Raw genomic sequence first — 17,101 nt, 5'->3', positions numbered from 1 at the left:
ATAGCACATGAAATTCTTTCCTACATTAAATGCTTAAAATGCCCTCCGTTAGGACTAGTACATCAATGCACTGTCGCGTTGAATCCCGGTACAAGATGCAGAGAGTTTTCCTGCTCATATGAATGCAAGTTGATGTTATTACTCCACTGGCTCCTTAGCTATGGTCACTGTAGTCACGTTCGGTTCAGAGGGCCCCGTGTTCGGTTCCCTGGGATTTTGTACACGTTTTGATACTTGCTGTAGCTCGGCGGCTGGGTGTTGTGATCGTCTTATTACACATCTCTGTCTACATACAACACATCACACTACCTACCTGTAATAGTTCCTACATTTCGGTACAAAAATGGGATTGAATTCAGTGCTACTGCGTGTAGCGTCAGTCCCTTTGGGGAAATCAAATTATCATAAATATCTTTCAACCAATGAAACCAAAATTGATAAAGATTCATTTATTTGGCATCCATCGAATCGTTTTCGAGAAGTATCTACATGAAATCTAGAGTCGAGAAGGGTCCCAAGAGTGTGAGGAAGAGTCCGAAAAAAGTCAGAAATTGCAAAAGGAGTCCTTTTCATTATAAATAATGTATACTTCGTATTCATTGACTGCCTTGTAAGAAATCCTACCTGTGTAGTGTAGAATAACTTGCTGAAGAACGGCGTTGTATGTATGTTGGGTATTCAGCCCGAAGGCTGGTTTGATCCTCTACAGCTCCACCAACAGCTGTCATAGCTATCCTAGGTGTCACTGAAGAGACATACTAGGGAATCCCCCTGTGGGTGGGGTGGTAGAATAACACCCACGGTATCCTCTGCCTGTCGTAATAGGCGACTAAAAGGGGTCCCAGGGGCTCTGAACGTTGGAGCGTGGGTTGGCGACCACGGGGCCCTTAGCTGAGACCTGGCATTGCTTCCACTTACTTGTGCCAGACTCCTCACTTTCATCTATCCTATCCGACCTGCCTTGATCAACTCTTGTTCTTTTCCGACCCCGACGCTATTAGGTTTGCGAGGCTAGGGAGTCTTTCATTTTCACGCCCTTCGTGGCCCTTGTCTTTTTCATTTTTCGAAGTGTCGGATCCTTTCCATTTTTCTCTCTGATTAGTGTTATATAGAGGATGGTTGCCTAGTTGTACTTCATCTTAAAACAATAATCACCACCACCACCATACTAGGGAAGTGAGGAGTGAGGTAGTTTCCTGTTGCTTTCCTCACTGAGCCAGAAGATGCTATTGCATATCAGTCTGCCAATCCTACTGAAATGCATGCACCAACTGACCCTATGAGCGATATTTTCACACCATTCATAACAGGGACTGGCTGCATGAGGAATGGCATTACTGGCATCGCTCATACCTCGGTCACTTTCATATTGTCAAAGCCATGGATGAGACTGAGGCAGGTCAATGAAAGTAACAAATTTATTCTAGCCTATACGAGAAGACATAGTGCACTGTAAAGACTACATCCCGCCAGCAAAGGTTCATTCAGACCACACAAAAAATGAGTAGGAGGTTAAATCCTGGGGGGAAAAGGCGACCAGCTGTAGAGCTAAGCACTCAACCGTACCAAGTGCGGAAGTTAGGGATGGTCGAAGCCTTTATTTTCCACTCCTCCAAGGGCCTTCATGGCCTATACGGAGATGACTTTGTTTTGCTTGTCTTACCTCGTAGATAATGCCCAATTAATATTTTATTGAATATGGCTCATTACAATGCTTGTTATGTGACATAGGAAACTGCGCCTTTCGTTGAAGAATTCATGTGCCCAGTACTAGGAAATTCTGTTCTTTCGTCATTGTACCTGAACAGTGAAGTCTATGCATTCCTTTACCTGAATCACACCCAAGACCATTATTTTAATTGTATGTTTTACAGATTCCTATAGACATTCTTGCAGCAGCTACTCGCCGGGGTCGTGCTTGATTGACGACACTGCAAGCTACGTCTAAATCAAACCCTTTCTTCTCCTGGTGACATGATGCATGCCTCAACAGGCTGCATTGGACACATCCTACAGTACAGACAGCTGAAACGCTAGCTTCTGACAACCACCACACAGTACAACAGTGTTCTCACGACTGGAACCTGTTTGCCCCCTCCCAGAAATTGGTGGCATGTCTCATCAGCCACGGCAACGTTTCTGAAATCGACTTACTCCATCGTATTAGGACCAATTCTGGAGTATGCACAGACTCTTTGTTCATATGCAACCTGTTATCCTGTGCTACTGTAATGTAAGTGGACAAGCGGTGACGCACATCCCCCGCGAATGTCTTTAATTAGAGCCTACACAGGAGGCAAGACGGATTCTTTTGTTCCAACTCATGCATTAGTGGACTACACGATATAGCTAACCAAGAAGATAGATTATAAGTTGTTAAAATGTGTGTTTTACCACACGCTTACTACTACTACTACTACTCACACCGAGCTCGATAGCTGCAGTCGCTTAAGTTCTGCTAGTATCCAGTATTCGGGAGATAAGTGGGTTCGAAGCCCACTGTAGGCAGCCCTAAAGATGGTTTTCCGTGATTTCTCATTTTCACACCAGGCAAATGCTGGGGCTGTACCTTAATTAAGGCCACGGACGCTTCCTTCCCACTCCTAGCCCTTTCCTGTCCCATCGTCGCCGTAAGACATATGTGTCGATAAGACGTAAAGCAAATAGCAAAATAATAATAATAATAATAATAATAATAATAATAATAATAATAATAATAATAATAATAATAATGGCATTAAGGGTATATTATTAAATGCAATTGAAGGCATTTATGTTGACAATTGGGCTGCGGTGAGAATTTATGGTAGAATGAGTTCCTGGTTCAAGGTACTCACAGGGGTTAGACAACACTGAAACCTTTCAGCTTTGTTGTTCATAGTTAATCTGGATCTGCTGATGGGTATAAAGAGGCAGGGAGGGATTCAGTTTGGCAGAAAAGTAGTAGGCATTTTATCTATGTCGTTAACTTCGTCTTAATGGTAGACTGTGCTGGAAGCTTACAATTCAATATCCTGGAACATGAAATTAGGTGCAGTTTGACATGAAAATAACCGTTTAGAAGTCTAAATTGATGTGAGCACGAAGAAACCTAAGAGCCTCCGTAGCTCAGGCGGCAACGCTCCGGTCACTCCATGTGAGATTTGTGCTGGACAAAGCGGAGGCGGGACAGGTTTTTCTCCGGGTACTCGGTTTTCCCTATCGTCTTTCAATCCAGGAATCATTTCATTTCATATGAAGGTATTTAGGGGTTTTAGTAAGGAAGTAAAGGAGAGGGCATATAAGTCTCTGATAAGACCCCAACTAGAATATGGTTCCAGTGTATGGGACCCTCACCAGGCTTACTTGATTCAAGAACTGGAAAAATCCAAAGAAAATCAGCTCGATTTGTTCTGGGTGATTTCCGACAAAAGAGTGACGTTACAAAAATGTTGCAAAGTTTGGGCTGGGAAGACTTGGAAGAAAGGAGACGAGCTGCTCGACTAAGTGGTATGTTCCGAGCTGTCAGTGGAGAGATGGCCTAGAATGACATCAGTAGACGAATATGTTTGAGTGATGTCTTTAAAAGTAGGAAAGATCACAATATGAAGATAAAACTGCAATTCAAGAGGACAAATTGGGGCAAATATTCGTTTGTAGGTAGGGAAGTTACGGACTGGAATAACTTACCAAGGGAGATGTTCAATAAATTTCCAATTTTTTTGCGATCATTTAAGAAAAGGCTAGGAAAACAACAGATAGGGAATCTGCCACCTGGGCGACTGCCCTAAATGCAGATCAGTAGTGATTGATTGATTGATTGATTGATTGATTGATTGATTGATTGATTGATTGATTGATTGATTGATTGATTGATTGATTGATTGATTGATTGATTGATTGATTGATTGATTGATTGATTGATTGATTGATTGACTGACTGGAAATAGGCTGTGGATTTTCATTTTCACAAAGTAACCTAAGATGATATGTCAGGTTCACCTGCTCCTCGTCAGTTCAAAATTTCACTTTCAGTAAGAAATAATTTTACGTTACTTTAAAAATAGAAATATCAGCTTATTTCAACTGTGCACACGCAAAGTCATTCTTCTTTTATCATCAGTTAAGTTTTCGGAGCCGTCAAGCTATTTTTCACTATTTTTTTTTTATAAAGCCACTGTTGATTTTATCGCATGTAGAACTATTATTACCATTACAGTACAGTTCGAACCCCACTATCAGCAGCCCATTTTCACACCAGGCAAATGCTGGGGTTGTGCCTTAATTAAGGCCACGGCCGCTTCCATCCCATTCCTTGGCCTTTCCTGTCCCATCATCGCCATAAGACCTATCTGTGTCTGTGCGACGTAAAACAACTAGCAAAAAAAAAAAAATGAACTTGGATAAATTCATTGATTGCTCACCGAGATTGCATGGACATCTGGCTCGTCCAACACCGACAGTTTCATTGCGAGACAAGTCAATAAAGGTAAAACACATATTCCATCCCGTATCTGAAGACAGTACATTAAACGCTGTACGTTTGCATTAAATATTAACACACACATACGTGAAGCATTCTTGGGAGCACGATCTCTTTGCCTCCTTTGGACATCACTTTCTTCGAGGTCTCGTAACCGTTGACAACAGGAAGTACCTGTTCCTATTCATTCTTCTCTAATTGCGGCTTCCTCTTCGCTTCGAGGACTAACCAATTTGAAACTGTCAAGGAGAAGTGGCCGGAAGATCTTCCGGTGATGAGACAGACACCACGACAGGTGGATAACCAGTTAGTGAGCGCATGGCCTTCTTCTTTATGATCAGCCTTGCGAATTTTTTGTATCCTTAAAACTAGACTAGTCGTTACAATGTCGCTGGTGACTTGTATTCAAGGAGAACTGTATCACTCGTATGTATACCACGATAACACGATACGTACCCTTTCAAGTCCACAAGACAGACGTTCTCAAGTAATGGATATCTCCTATCGTACCGTATGGGCCCAGTTACGTACTGTGCGACGTGAAAAAGGTTAGTACAAGTGTTGTCAACCGAAACGCACGAAATATCCCTACGCTACGTATGAGGATTCACATGCAAAAAGCTAATGTACAAACTGATGGTGATGGTTATAGTGATCCTTGTTTTATAGTGGCAAATAGACAGGCTCTAACTAAACAACTGGCGATGTTGATTGTTTTAAAAAGACAGAGCAACGGACTTAACTAAGTAACTGGTGACTACTGTTGTTGTTTTAAAGGTGCAAACCGAAGACAAATTAGAAGTGATTGCAGTTTTAGAAGGTCATAACAAGAGACAAACTAAATAATTTGTGCTGACTGATGTTTTGTATCGGAACTACAGACTAACTAAACAATTTGTGGTGATTGAGTTTTAAAAAGTAAAACTAGATACTAATAAATAACTTGTGATGATTGAGTTTAGAAAGGTAATACTACAGACTAACTAAATAACTTGTGGTGATTGAGTTTAGATAGGTAATACTGCTATTGGCTTTACGTCGCACCGACACAGATAGGTCTTGTGGCGACGATGGGATGGGAAAGGCCTAGGAGTTGGAGGGAAGCGGCCGTGGCCTTAATTAAGTTACAGCCCCAGCATTTGCCTGGTGTGAAAATGGGAAACCACGGAAAACCATCTTCAGGGCTGCCGATAGTGGGATAGGTAATACTAGAGACTAACTAAATAACTTGTGGTGATTGATGTATGAAGGGGCAAAACAAGATATTAACTAAATAATTTCTGGTGATTGATGTTTAAAAAGGCAAAACTAGATACTAACTAAATAACTTGCGGTGATTGATTTACGAAGGGGCAAAACAAGACACTAACTAAATAACTTGCGGTGATTGCTAGTTTAAGAGGGCAAAACTAGAGACTGACCAAATAACTTGTGGTGATTTTTGCTTTAAGATAGCAAACCAACAGAGTATAAATAAATAAATAAATAAATAAATAAATAAATAAATAAATAAATAAATAAATAAATAAATAAATAAATAAATAAATAAATAAATAAATAAATAAATAAATAAATAAATAAATAAATAAATGCGTACATAATTGGCACTGGCCATGTGTAAGCGCAAAAGTACAGGATCTAACTAACTGTTGGAAATTTTCGCTTTTAAGGGACCATAATTAACCAAGTAACTGACTAAAGAAATAAACATGTCACTATGAGATTGCGTTAATTAAGTCGAATAAATAAAACATGACGCTCGATGTTTTCAAGAAGTCGTGTCCGCTCTTGTTGTTTTGACGTTCCACGTCATGTGTGCAAGGTTCGAATTTTGTTACACAGAGTGAAATTCCACTAGAGTTGGCAGCATTGGATAGTACGCAGTATTAAAATACAGACATAGCGATGTTTGAAGTTTTAATACGTGAAGTATTATCAGCAGAAAATCACAAATGACATTTTTCAATTCAAATGTCTCGAGTCTTGGGTTTAGCAAGTCTTGAAAATCAGAATATTCCGGGTATCATTTTTTCGGATGTCATCCTCCTACTCACATTGACTCCTGCAAGCATGCAGGGTAGTATAAATAAAGTGGTAAATTAGGTCGATTATTGTATAAATTTGAATTTAAAATTTAAAGCCCAAGAAACGAAGGTAATGGTATGTATAAAGGGATATGGAAGATCAAAAAAATAAAAATGGTGGGTGGACCAGACAAAATTAGAAGTCATCCCATTTTCACACCAGGCAAATCCTGGGACTGTACCTTAATTAAGGCCACGGCCGCTTCCTTCCAACTCCTAGGCCTTTCCTATCCCATTGTCGCCATAAGACCTATCTGTGTCGGTGGGACGTAAAGCAGATTGTAAAAACAATTTTTAAAATGGGATACTGCTGGAAAAGGGATTGCATAAAACATCACATAATTAGTAAAAAATGTAGTTCTAAGAGTTAAGGATATTGAGAAACAACAAATTCTTCACAGTGAAAAATTTCTGTAAGAGGAGAATTTTGTAAGGTAACTGGGAGAATGAGGACAATCGTAGATAATATGACAGAAAATGGGTAATGAGGGACATAATATGGTGCTTAATGGTGGTACAGAGAAATAAAGCAGACAGACAAAATGTTTACAATGTTGTAAAGAAATGGGGATGACACATCTTATAAAAGATTGTTTAGAGACAAGGAAAGTAGAAATGTATAGATAAGGAGGATATGAGGAAAATTGATAACGAAACCGAGTTGTATACGATTGTAAAGTTATTGAACAGAGAGTGGATGGACCGGGAAGAATTACAAAATTATTATTATTATTATTATTATTATTATTATTATTATTATTATTATTATTATTATTATTATTATTATTATTATTATTATTATTAAAGGAGTGTAGGGAAATAAATTGAGGGAAGAAAAATAATTGATACATGCTAGTCAGTAACAGAATTGTGTCTGAGGCAACCTAGACATCATAAATTTGTTGAAGTCTAGAGCAAATAGGTACGTAGACATTACGAGGTAGTTGGAGCATATAATTAATTTCAGATATTTCTTGTTTAATCCTTTAGTTATCATGTCATTTCTTATGTTGGTACAATTACTCTCACGTCATTTCTTGATGTATTTTTGTTTTTGTGTAATTTATGTTTTCATTTAAATTTGTATGCTATACTACTGTAAGTGGGCATTGTCACCGAGATATCTCCCAATTGCAGTTTATTTAATAATAATAATAATAATAATAATAATAATAATAATAATAATAATAATAATAATAATAATAATAATAATTCACTGTGTATGTACTACTCTATGTGTCTTCTTGCGCAGTTTTTCCACATAATTAATATTGCACAGACATGTTAATTGACGTATTATTTCCTCTACAGTATACACATGCGACTCAACAGCTCATATAGGAAACATTAATGCCGACTTGAACAATTTTTCTATCACAATTTCTAGCACCATGAAAACAACACTACAAATGGCAACACTGTTGTCAGACGTCCAGTACAATACCGTATTCGTGCTACAAGTCCTGCGTTTTGGAAACTTCCTATATGAGACGGCAATTGTCCCAATTTTGAACCTCGAGGGAAATATGCCAGTGTTTCCACCTCTGACGAAAACCAAGAGCTTCATTTTTTCAAAGAAGACACATGTCTTACTCGTTAGAAAATTAGTATTAGTAAGTTATATTTTAATTAATTCTTGTAACAGCTTATTAATTGGAATATCTCCGGTATATTCTAATACTATCAAAAGTTTCTTTGATTACAATTAGTTCATCCGTGATTGGGAGAGGAAAGTATTCATTCATTCATTCATTCATTCATTCATTCATTCAAAGTTTTCTTCAATGTTCTGCAGAGATTTTTACGAAATTGCTAAGAATTACAAAAGGAACGAAGCCTGTTACCAGCTCTTCTGAGGAATGAAAAATAAATTGAAATTGAAAGTACTGGTAGACTACTGGTACGGTTCTCTAACAAAGTGTAGGCTAAGTTTCTTTTCTTACCGTCTGTTTTACGTCGCACGCTGAAGATAGGGTAGGAAAGAAATTAGGAAAGAATCAATCATGGGTTTAATTTATACAGCCCCAGCATTTGCCTGGCGTGGAAATGAAAAACCAGGGAAACCATCTTCAGAGCTGCCGATAGTGGGTTTCGAACCCACCATCTTCCGAATGTAAGCTCATAGCTACTTGAGCCAAACAACGCGGATAACTTCGTGGGTATCGTAAGGTTCAGTCTGTGTATAAATAGTAACAAGTAAGACATTTTATGAATAAATTGCACTATGATGTCAAAATATAATAATTTCGTGTGGCTATTCCTAGCCTCTTAGGGGCTGCCTGGCCGAGGCGGTAAAGGCGTACTCGGTTCGCCCGGAAGGATGTGGGTTCGAATCCCCGCCAGGAAGTCGTAAAATTTAAGAAATGAGATTTCCACTTCCGGAGGTGCATATGGCCCTGAGGTTCACTCAGCCTACACCAAAAATGAGTACCAAGTTAATTCCTGCGGGCAAAGGCGGCCGGGCGTAGAGCTAACCACTCTACCCCATCAAGTGCCGAGGTTACGAATAGTGGAAGCCTTTACCTTCCACCACTCCCAGGGCCTTCATGGCCTGTACGGAGATGACTTTGCTTTGCTTTGCTTTTATTCCTAGCCTCTTGCAGCCATTTGTTACACAGATTATCCAACTAGGGTGCGTGGTATTATCTGTCGTGTACGTGTTTTTGTAGTGGAGGATAGATAGATAGATAGATAGATAGAGAGAGAGAGAGCTATGACGTGAGAGTTGGAAGAATGTTGGAGACAGTACAAACACAGAGCTAGGACCAGGGAAAATAACCAATTAAGGTTGAAATCTCCGACCCGGTCAGTAATTGAAGCCGGCGCCCTCTGAACAGAAGACGCTGACCATTCAGTCAAGGAGCCGGATATGTCAAAATAATAACCGGAGTTTACAACTTGTAGAATACGAGACAGTTGATTTCCTCTGACACACATCTCGCCTGTATTTTTATGTCAAGTATCTGGCGCCTGTTCTCATGAGGGAACTGACTGAGTTGAACAAGACAGATTACAATCAAATTAACGGTAATAATCACTTTACCGTGTAATCAGCGGCTGTGTTATAATTGATTGCTAAAAAATAGCAGTTAGCTGATAATTATGACCTTGCGTACGTACTGTAGAAATGTAGAGAAAGTTCTATTTTAAAGTTATAAAGCACTTCAGAACAAAAATGAGATTTTCACCGTACAAACAGAATTTCCCGCTCTACAAACTGATTTTACTAACACGTACCGTGTACGAATATGTCAAAATAATCCTGTATCCTTTATACTACTACCAGCTGTATGCATAAGTTTTGCCGGGTTTTGTCGTAAAGAAAACACGTAATTTTCAAGGGAAATTCATTTTTCAAATTCAAAATATTGGCCATCGGGGCTTCTACACCCTTCGCCCATCTTTCAGGTAAGTTATGAATACCATGCCATTAAAACTGCTTGTCTTTTGTGGCAAACCATTCGTTGAGCCATTTTCCAATTTCCTCGAAACTGCTGAAGTGCTGCTTTGCGAGCGCGTGCCCTATTGATGCGAAGCGGTGATAGATGGCGCCAGGTCTGGGCAGTACGGCGGGTGCGATTTCTAGGTGTCCTTCACAGGTTTTGCTGTGTGAGATGGCGTATTGTCGTGTAACAAAATCATTCTGCCATGTCTTCTGGCTCATTCTGGTCGTCTTTCGATCAGTGCGTGATTTAATTTAATCATTTGTTGGCGATAGCGTTGTGCATTAACGGTTTCGCCTGCAATTGCTCGTCTTCGCACTTTTGTGGTGTACCAGTGCGCGCTCTGTGTTTCACATTGAAATCTCCATGTTTAAATTGTCGAAACATTGTCTCACGTGTTCCAATCTATGGAGCGTGTCCACTATATGTTTCTACCAGCAAACGACGACTTTCCACAGCCTTTTTCTTTTGATTAAATAACAAAATCAATGTGTGCCACAAATGTTCTTTTTCAGGCACAAACGTCGACATGATCACTGAACGATACAACACAGACGCTAGTGTTTTGCGGACTGTACTTGTTTGTGTCGGTAGGTTAATGTTAGACGAACAAACTGACGTATGTGTAAAATTCGTACGCTACGTACTGTTCGCAGGCGCCATCTCTTGGTGAAACTGGAAAAGAATTATGCGTACACCTGGTACTATACAAGTTCTACTTTTGTCCCTGAAGGAGTCGATGAGCCTCCTAGACTGTAGCGCCACCTCTCAGGCCAAGGAGATTTGATTCAGAGGTGTGATTTGCGGAGAAGGTAAGGTTGGTACGGCCGTGGTCCAAGAAAGGAACTGTCGTGGCATTCGCCTTAGTGCAGGAGAATGGAAAAACAAGGAAAAGCATTCTCATGAGTCATGACAGCCAACGATGGGGACCGCCGCCAGAATGTACAGCTGTATGGCTAGTGTAAGCCGAAACCTGCTTCTCACGGTCTCGTTTAAAATGGAAGCTAAACTATTATGTAGTATGAAATCTTTATAATTTCTTCTTCTAAATCTGTTTACCCTCCAGGGATCCCACCTCTACCGCCTCAAGGGCAGTGTCCTAGAGCGTGAGACATTGGGTCGGGGATACAACTGGGGAGAATGACTAGTACCTCGCCCAGGTGGCTTCACCTGTTATGCTGAACAGGGGCCTTGGTGGGAGATGGGAAGATTGGAAGGGGTAGACAAGGAAGAGAGAAGGAAGTGACCTTGGCCTTTAATTAGGTATCATCCCGACATTTGCCTGGAGGAGAAGTGGGCAACCACGGAAAACCACTTACAGGATAGATAAGGTGGGAATCGAACCCACCTCTAATCAGTTGACCTTCCGAGGCTGAGTGAACCCCGTTCCAGCCCTCGTACCACATTTCAAATTTCGTGGCAGAGCCAGGAATCGAACTCGGGCCTCCGGGGGGGGGCAGCTAATCACACTAAACACTACACCACAGCCCCGAAGGGCCATGGCCTACCAAGCGACCGCTGCTCAGCCCGAAGGCCTGCAGATTATGAGGTGTCGTGTTGTCAGCACGACGAATCCTCTCGGCCGTTATTCTTGGCTTCCTAAATCGGGGCCGCCATCTTATCGTCAGATAACTCCTCAATTGTAATCACGTAGGCTGAGTGGACCTCGAACCTGCCCTCAGATTCAGATAAAAATCCCTGACCTGGCCGGGAATCGAACCCGGGTCCTCCGGATAAGAAGCAGGCACGCCACCCCTACACCGTGGGGGCCGGCATCTTGATCATTTACGAGTATTAATAAAGGAATATGCTATTAATATAATATTTTATTAGCACAAAAGAGACGGTTGCTTTATTCCTGTTCAGAATTATGTGTGTAACAAGGACGGACTTGCAGCGGTGGTCCGATGTCTGAATTGATCTTCTTACTAAGTTTCATTGCAATCGATACACCATCATCATCATCATATGTTTACCCTCCAGGGTCGGCTTTTCCCGCGGACACAGCGAGGGATCCCACCTCTACCGCCTCAAGGGCAGTGTCCTGGAGCTTCAGACTCTTGGTCGGGGATACAACTGGGGAGAATGACCAGTACCTCGCCCAGGCGGCCTCACCTGCTAGGCTGAACAGGGGCCTTGTGGAGGGATGGGAAGATTGGAAGGGATAGACAAGGAAGAGGGAAGGAAGCGGCCGTGGCCTTAAGTTAGGTACCATCCCGGCATTCGCCTGGAGGAGAAGTGGGAAACCACGGAAAACCACTTCCAGGATGGCTGAGGTGGGAATCGAACCCACCTCTACTCAGTTGACCTCCCGAGGCTGAGTGGACCCCGTTCCAGCCCTCATACCACTTTTCAAATTTCGTGGCAGAGCCGGGAATCGAACCCGGGCCTCCGGGGGTGGCAGCTAATCACGCTAACCACTACACCACAGAGGCGGACGCAATCGATACACCACTGCAGAAAAATAACTACTATTTTGATGTATGTAAATATTACTTTGCGGGAGGTTTAGGCAGTAATGGGTTAGAATGCAAACTAATTTGATTAGTAGGAAGTGTCGAGCAGCCCGCTCTTCCGTAATGTAGCGAGAGTAACGTAACATCAAGGAGGTTCTAATAGGTCTAGACCCTAATGTTTATGCAAATCTCGTAGCTCAACTGTTGTCCGGGATAGTATATACTCGTTACTCTCTTCTCCATTACTCACAATGTTTCCATCAATGTACGTTTATTAGCCTTTCTCAATACCACTTGGCCTAGTTTTGTTCATATTTATACTGACGGATCCACGATCTCTACAGGCGTATGTTATCTGCATCTCAGGTATCAAGAAAATACTCCTCTCCTCAACAGATGCCTATTATTACAGCAAACATTTGAGCTATCCATTAGGCCATTAGCTGTGAAATCCGTCCCTTCTGTAAGAATCTAATACTTTCTGACTCGCAATGCACCCTTCAGTAGCTACAACATACAATTTGGGACTTATCAACACATCAGTTTATCTTAGACATTGGAAATTTAATCCATACCGCCCAGAAAGCATCTCAGGAAGTCCGTCTCCTATGGATTAAAGGGCACGCTGGTATAACGATGAACGAGATTGTAGACAGCTAGCGAGATAAGCCACAACATGTAAAGACCTCCTCTAGAATCAGCTACCACATTCAAATTTCCTGCCCACAATCAAGCAACAGGCTACAAGGAATTGTCTGACTACTCGAAAAAGACACAGCTTACGACAGGAAAGCACTATACTCGAATTCAGCACACCATCCCAAAGCAAGCCTGGTTTAAGAATTTGTAACACGAAGATACTTTATGAATTCAGCCCATCATCCCAAAGCAAGCCTGGTTTAAGAATTTGTAACACGAAGACACCTTACATCTTTAATATGAATGTTTCTTGGTCATGGAAGCTATCCCAGTCATCTCCACATGATAAAGGTCGTGCAACCAGTTCGAAGATGGCCGGCGGGGATTCGAACCCATCTGCCTCCTGAGTACAGTGCTTGTGCCGCAAGGCTCTCAGTTGTTACAATATATGAAAATAATCGTCTCCTCAGAATTGCCTGTATTGGTCCTGGCGGATGTTTAATATTAGCTTCACAACACACTAACACACATTATGAAAAGGATCTTACATAAACGTGCAGAGTAATGAAGAAAAGAAGAGAAACTCGGCCAGTCCCAGGACCACTATGACTGGTCATTGTTCACTCGCCGAGGAATGTTTGTGCAGAAAGTCTTCTGCTTACTTCCGTGCTTTGGCAGAAAAATCGCGTGAGTTGCTCTTGAGCTTTTGTCTAAATTTTGTGCTAAACCTAGCGGTGCGTGTCAGCCTGCGGAGTGTCGGTACGGGTTTCTCCAAAACCTTCAGCGTTCAATATTCTCGTCCGCATTCTTCTTTATCTATGTAAATCTCTACATACAGAAATAAACTTTCATGTCTGTCTTCCGAAACGGTATCATGTCTAAACCACTGGGCGAAAATTCATGATATTATGTACAACAACTCTCTTGTGATGATGCTTGTTGTTTAAAGGGGCCTAACATCGAGGTCATCGGCCCACAACAACTCTCAGAGGGAATTGTCATATTCTGAGTTCCAAAATTAAGACATTTTTGCCGCATGGACTATGATGACAGAGATATTCAGGAACTTAGATTTTTAGTGCCAAGTCTATCAGCGGTTGGGATTGTTTTATAAGGTATAAAACCACGCGGTCACCAGCCAGGGATACCAGATGTACGGTTTTGCCCAGAACATTAGCTTTTTCTCATTTTTTTCACGTACGGCGCATCTTTTAACCCGAATGATACTTTCTTTTTTAATATCGCAGTTTTTTTTTTGTTATTGGTTTTACGTCACACCGACACAGGTAGGTCTTACGGCGACGACGGGACAGGAAAGGGCTAGGACTGGAAAGGAAGCGGCCGTGGCCTTAATTAAGGTACAGCCCCAGCATTGCCTGGTGTGAAAATGGGAAACCACGGAAAACCATCTTCAATACTTTCTTTTTTAATATCGCAGTTTTTTTTTGTTATTGGTTTTACGTCGCACCGACACAGATAGGTCTTACGGCGACGACGGGACAGGAAAGGGCTAGGACTGGGAAGGAAGCGGCCGTGGCCTTAATTAAGGTACAGCCCCAGCATTGCCTGGTGTTAAAATGGGAAACCACGGAAAACCATCTTCAGGGCTGCCGACAGTGGGGTTCGAACCTACTATCTCCCGAATACTGGATACTGGCCGCATTTAAGCGACTGCAGCTATCGAGCTCGGTAAAATAGCAGTTTAGACAATAGTATAACATCGAAAAATAGCCCGGATATGATCGAGTGCAAAATATTCTGTATTCGTTTCTTTCTTTCTTAATCCGTAATCCGTCCAGGTTTGGTTTTCCCTTGGACTCAACGAGGGATCCCACGTCTACCGCCTCAAGGGCAGTGTCCTGGAGCGTGAGACTTTGGGACGGTGGGGTACAACCGGGGAGGAGGACCAGTACCTCGTCCAGGCTGTTTCACCTGCTATGCTGAACAGGGGCCTTGAGTGAGGATGGTAAATTCAGAAGGGATAGACAAGGAAGAGAGAAGGAAGTGGCCGTGGCATTAAGTTAAGGTACCAATCCGGCATTTGACTGGAGGAGAAGTGGGAACACGGGAAACCACTTCGAGGATGGTTGAGGTTGGAATCGAACACCCTCTACTCAGTTGACTTTCCGAGGCTGAGTAGACCCGGTTCCAGCCCTCGTACCACTTTTCAAATTTCATGATAGAACTGGGAATCGAACCCGGGCTTCTGGGGGTGGCAGCTAATGACGCTAACCACTACACCACAGAGGCGGACGATTGACCAAAAAGATCAGTCACAACAGTGCCTCTGGCAGTGTGGTAGCGGTAGAACGTGTACAAAATGGGGGAATCGTTTTTCGGTAACGAAGTGACTCGCACATTAAATAAATTGAATGATTTATTTACTGGAGAAGTTAAGGTCTGTGAAAATAATTTTAAACATGTCTATGAAGTTTGTATTAATTAAAATGATTTGATTTTAGTGATTCTAACGTTTTAGCATTGATGGAATGTAAAACTCTAGAAAACTCACCTCAAGTCAGCAATGTTTTAAAGTTTAGAGGCAAAGCTGAATATGGATGACGTGTGTTCAGAAATTGTTAAAATAGTCCACTTATCTTCTGTGGAGGACTGTGATGATAAAGCAGTGCCAGAGTGATGGGTATATATTACAGGTTTAATCGCCCCAGAAAAGACTGAAGAATACTGTATATTGATGGTACTTAAGTTTATGTCTATTACATTTCCATCGAATGTTTGTACTGGAAGAGTATTTTCAATAATGGTAATAAAATGGATAGATCACAGAAACAGCTCTATAGACTGAATCAAAAATGAACTGCCTGTATACTTCAACTATGATTAGCATTATAAGGAATGTCACAACAAGAAATTGTTGAACATTGCATCTTCGAATGGCAAGTACTTGTGAAATGTGCGTTTCATTCTAAAGACTAATGCATTATTAGTTTGTAATAAAATAATACATATTTCACGCTGGAATATTATTATCGGTGTGTATTAGTTAGTAGATCCCTGACCGAACGAGTTGGCCGTGCGGTTAGGGTCCGCAGCGGGGAGCTTGCATTCGGGAGATAGTGAGTTCGAACTCAACTCTCTACATCCCTTAAGATAGTGTCCCGTGGTTTACCATTTTCACACCAGGCAAATGCTAGGGTTGTACCTTAATTAAGATCACGGCCGCTTCCTTCCCGATCCTAGCTCTTTCCTATTCCATTGTCACTATAAAACGTATCTGTGTCTGTGCGACGTAAAACAAATTGTAAATATAAACCTGATCTCTTCTCTCATTCACTAAATATCTATGGTGTTTTATTTTAGAGCTATATGGAAAATACATTGAAGAATTCCTTATTTGCAATCGGAAAATCTGGCAATCCTATCACCACTCATACTGTTCAGGAAGATCATAATGGAAATTAGAAAGAAAACGCGAATGAATGATCTCTTTAATAATAATACTAATACTAATACTAATAATAATAATAATAATAATAATAATAATAATAATAATGTTTTTACGTCCCACTAGCTACTTTTTGATGGTTTTCGGAGACGCCGAAGTGCCGGAATTTTGTCCCGCAGGTGTTCTTTTACGTGCCAGTAAATCTACCGACACGAGACTGACGTACTTGAGCATCTTCAGATACAACCAGAGTGAGCCAGGATCGAACCTGCCAAGTTGGGGTCAGAGCCTTGAAGAATAGGGAAGAACTGAGACATGAATGAGGAGGGAATGCTTGCCATTTGCTTTACGTCGCACCGACTCAGGCCTTATGACGACAGTAGAACTGGACAGGGCTAAGATTGAGAAGGAAGTGGCTCTGCCCTTAATTAAAGTACAGCCCAGCATTTGCCTGGTGTGAGAATGGGAAACCACGGAAAAGCATCTTCAGGGCTGCTGACAGTGGGGGTCGAATTCACCATTTCCCGAATGCAAGATCATGGCAACGTGATGCAAACCGCGTAGCCAACTTGCTCGGAATGGGAAAATGAAAGACGCCTTTGACCTCGGAT

General features: G+C 41.5%; 1 protein-coding gene across 2 annotated transcripts in view; it reads right to left on the bottom strand.

The window, feature by feature from the left end:
* The window catches only part of LOC136878714 (uncharacterized), a 137,121-nt gene that overhangs the window by 52,778 nt on the left and 67,242 nt on the right, over nucleotides 1-17,101 (bottom strand). The gene's annotated exons all lie outside the window — the stretch shown is intronic.

This window comes from Anabrus simplex, chromosome 8 (assembly GCF_040414725.1).
Source record: "Anabrus simplex isolate iqAnaSimp1 chromosome 8, ASM4041472v1, whole genome shotgun sequence".
In the NCBI taxonomy this organism is placed as follows: domain Eukaryota; kingdom Metazoa; phylum Arthropoda; class Insecta; order Orthoptera; family Tettigoniidae; genus Anabrus; species Anabrus simplex.
Note: the sequence above shows the minus strand (reverse complement) of the source record. Positions and strands in the feature narration are given on the sequence as shown.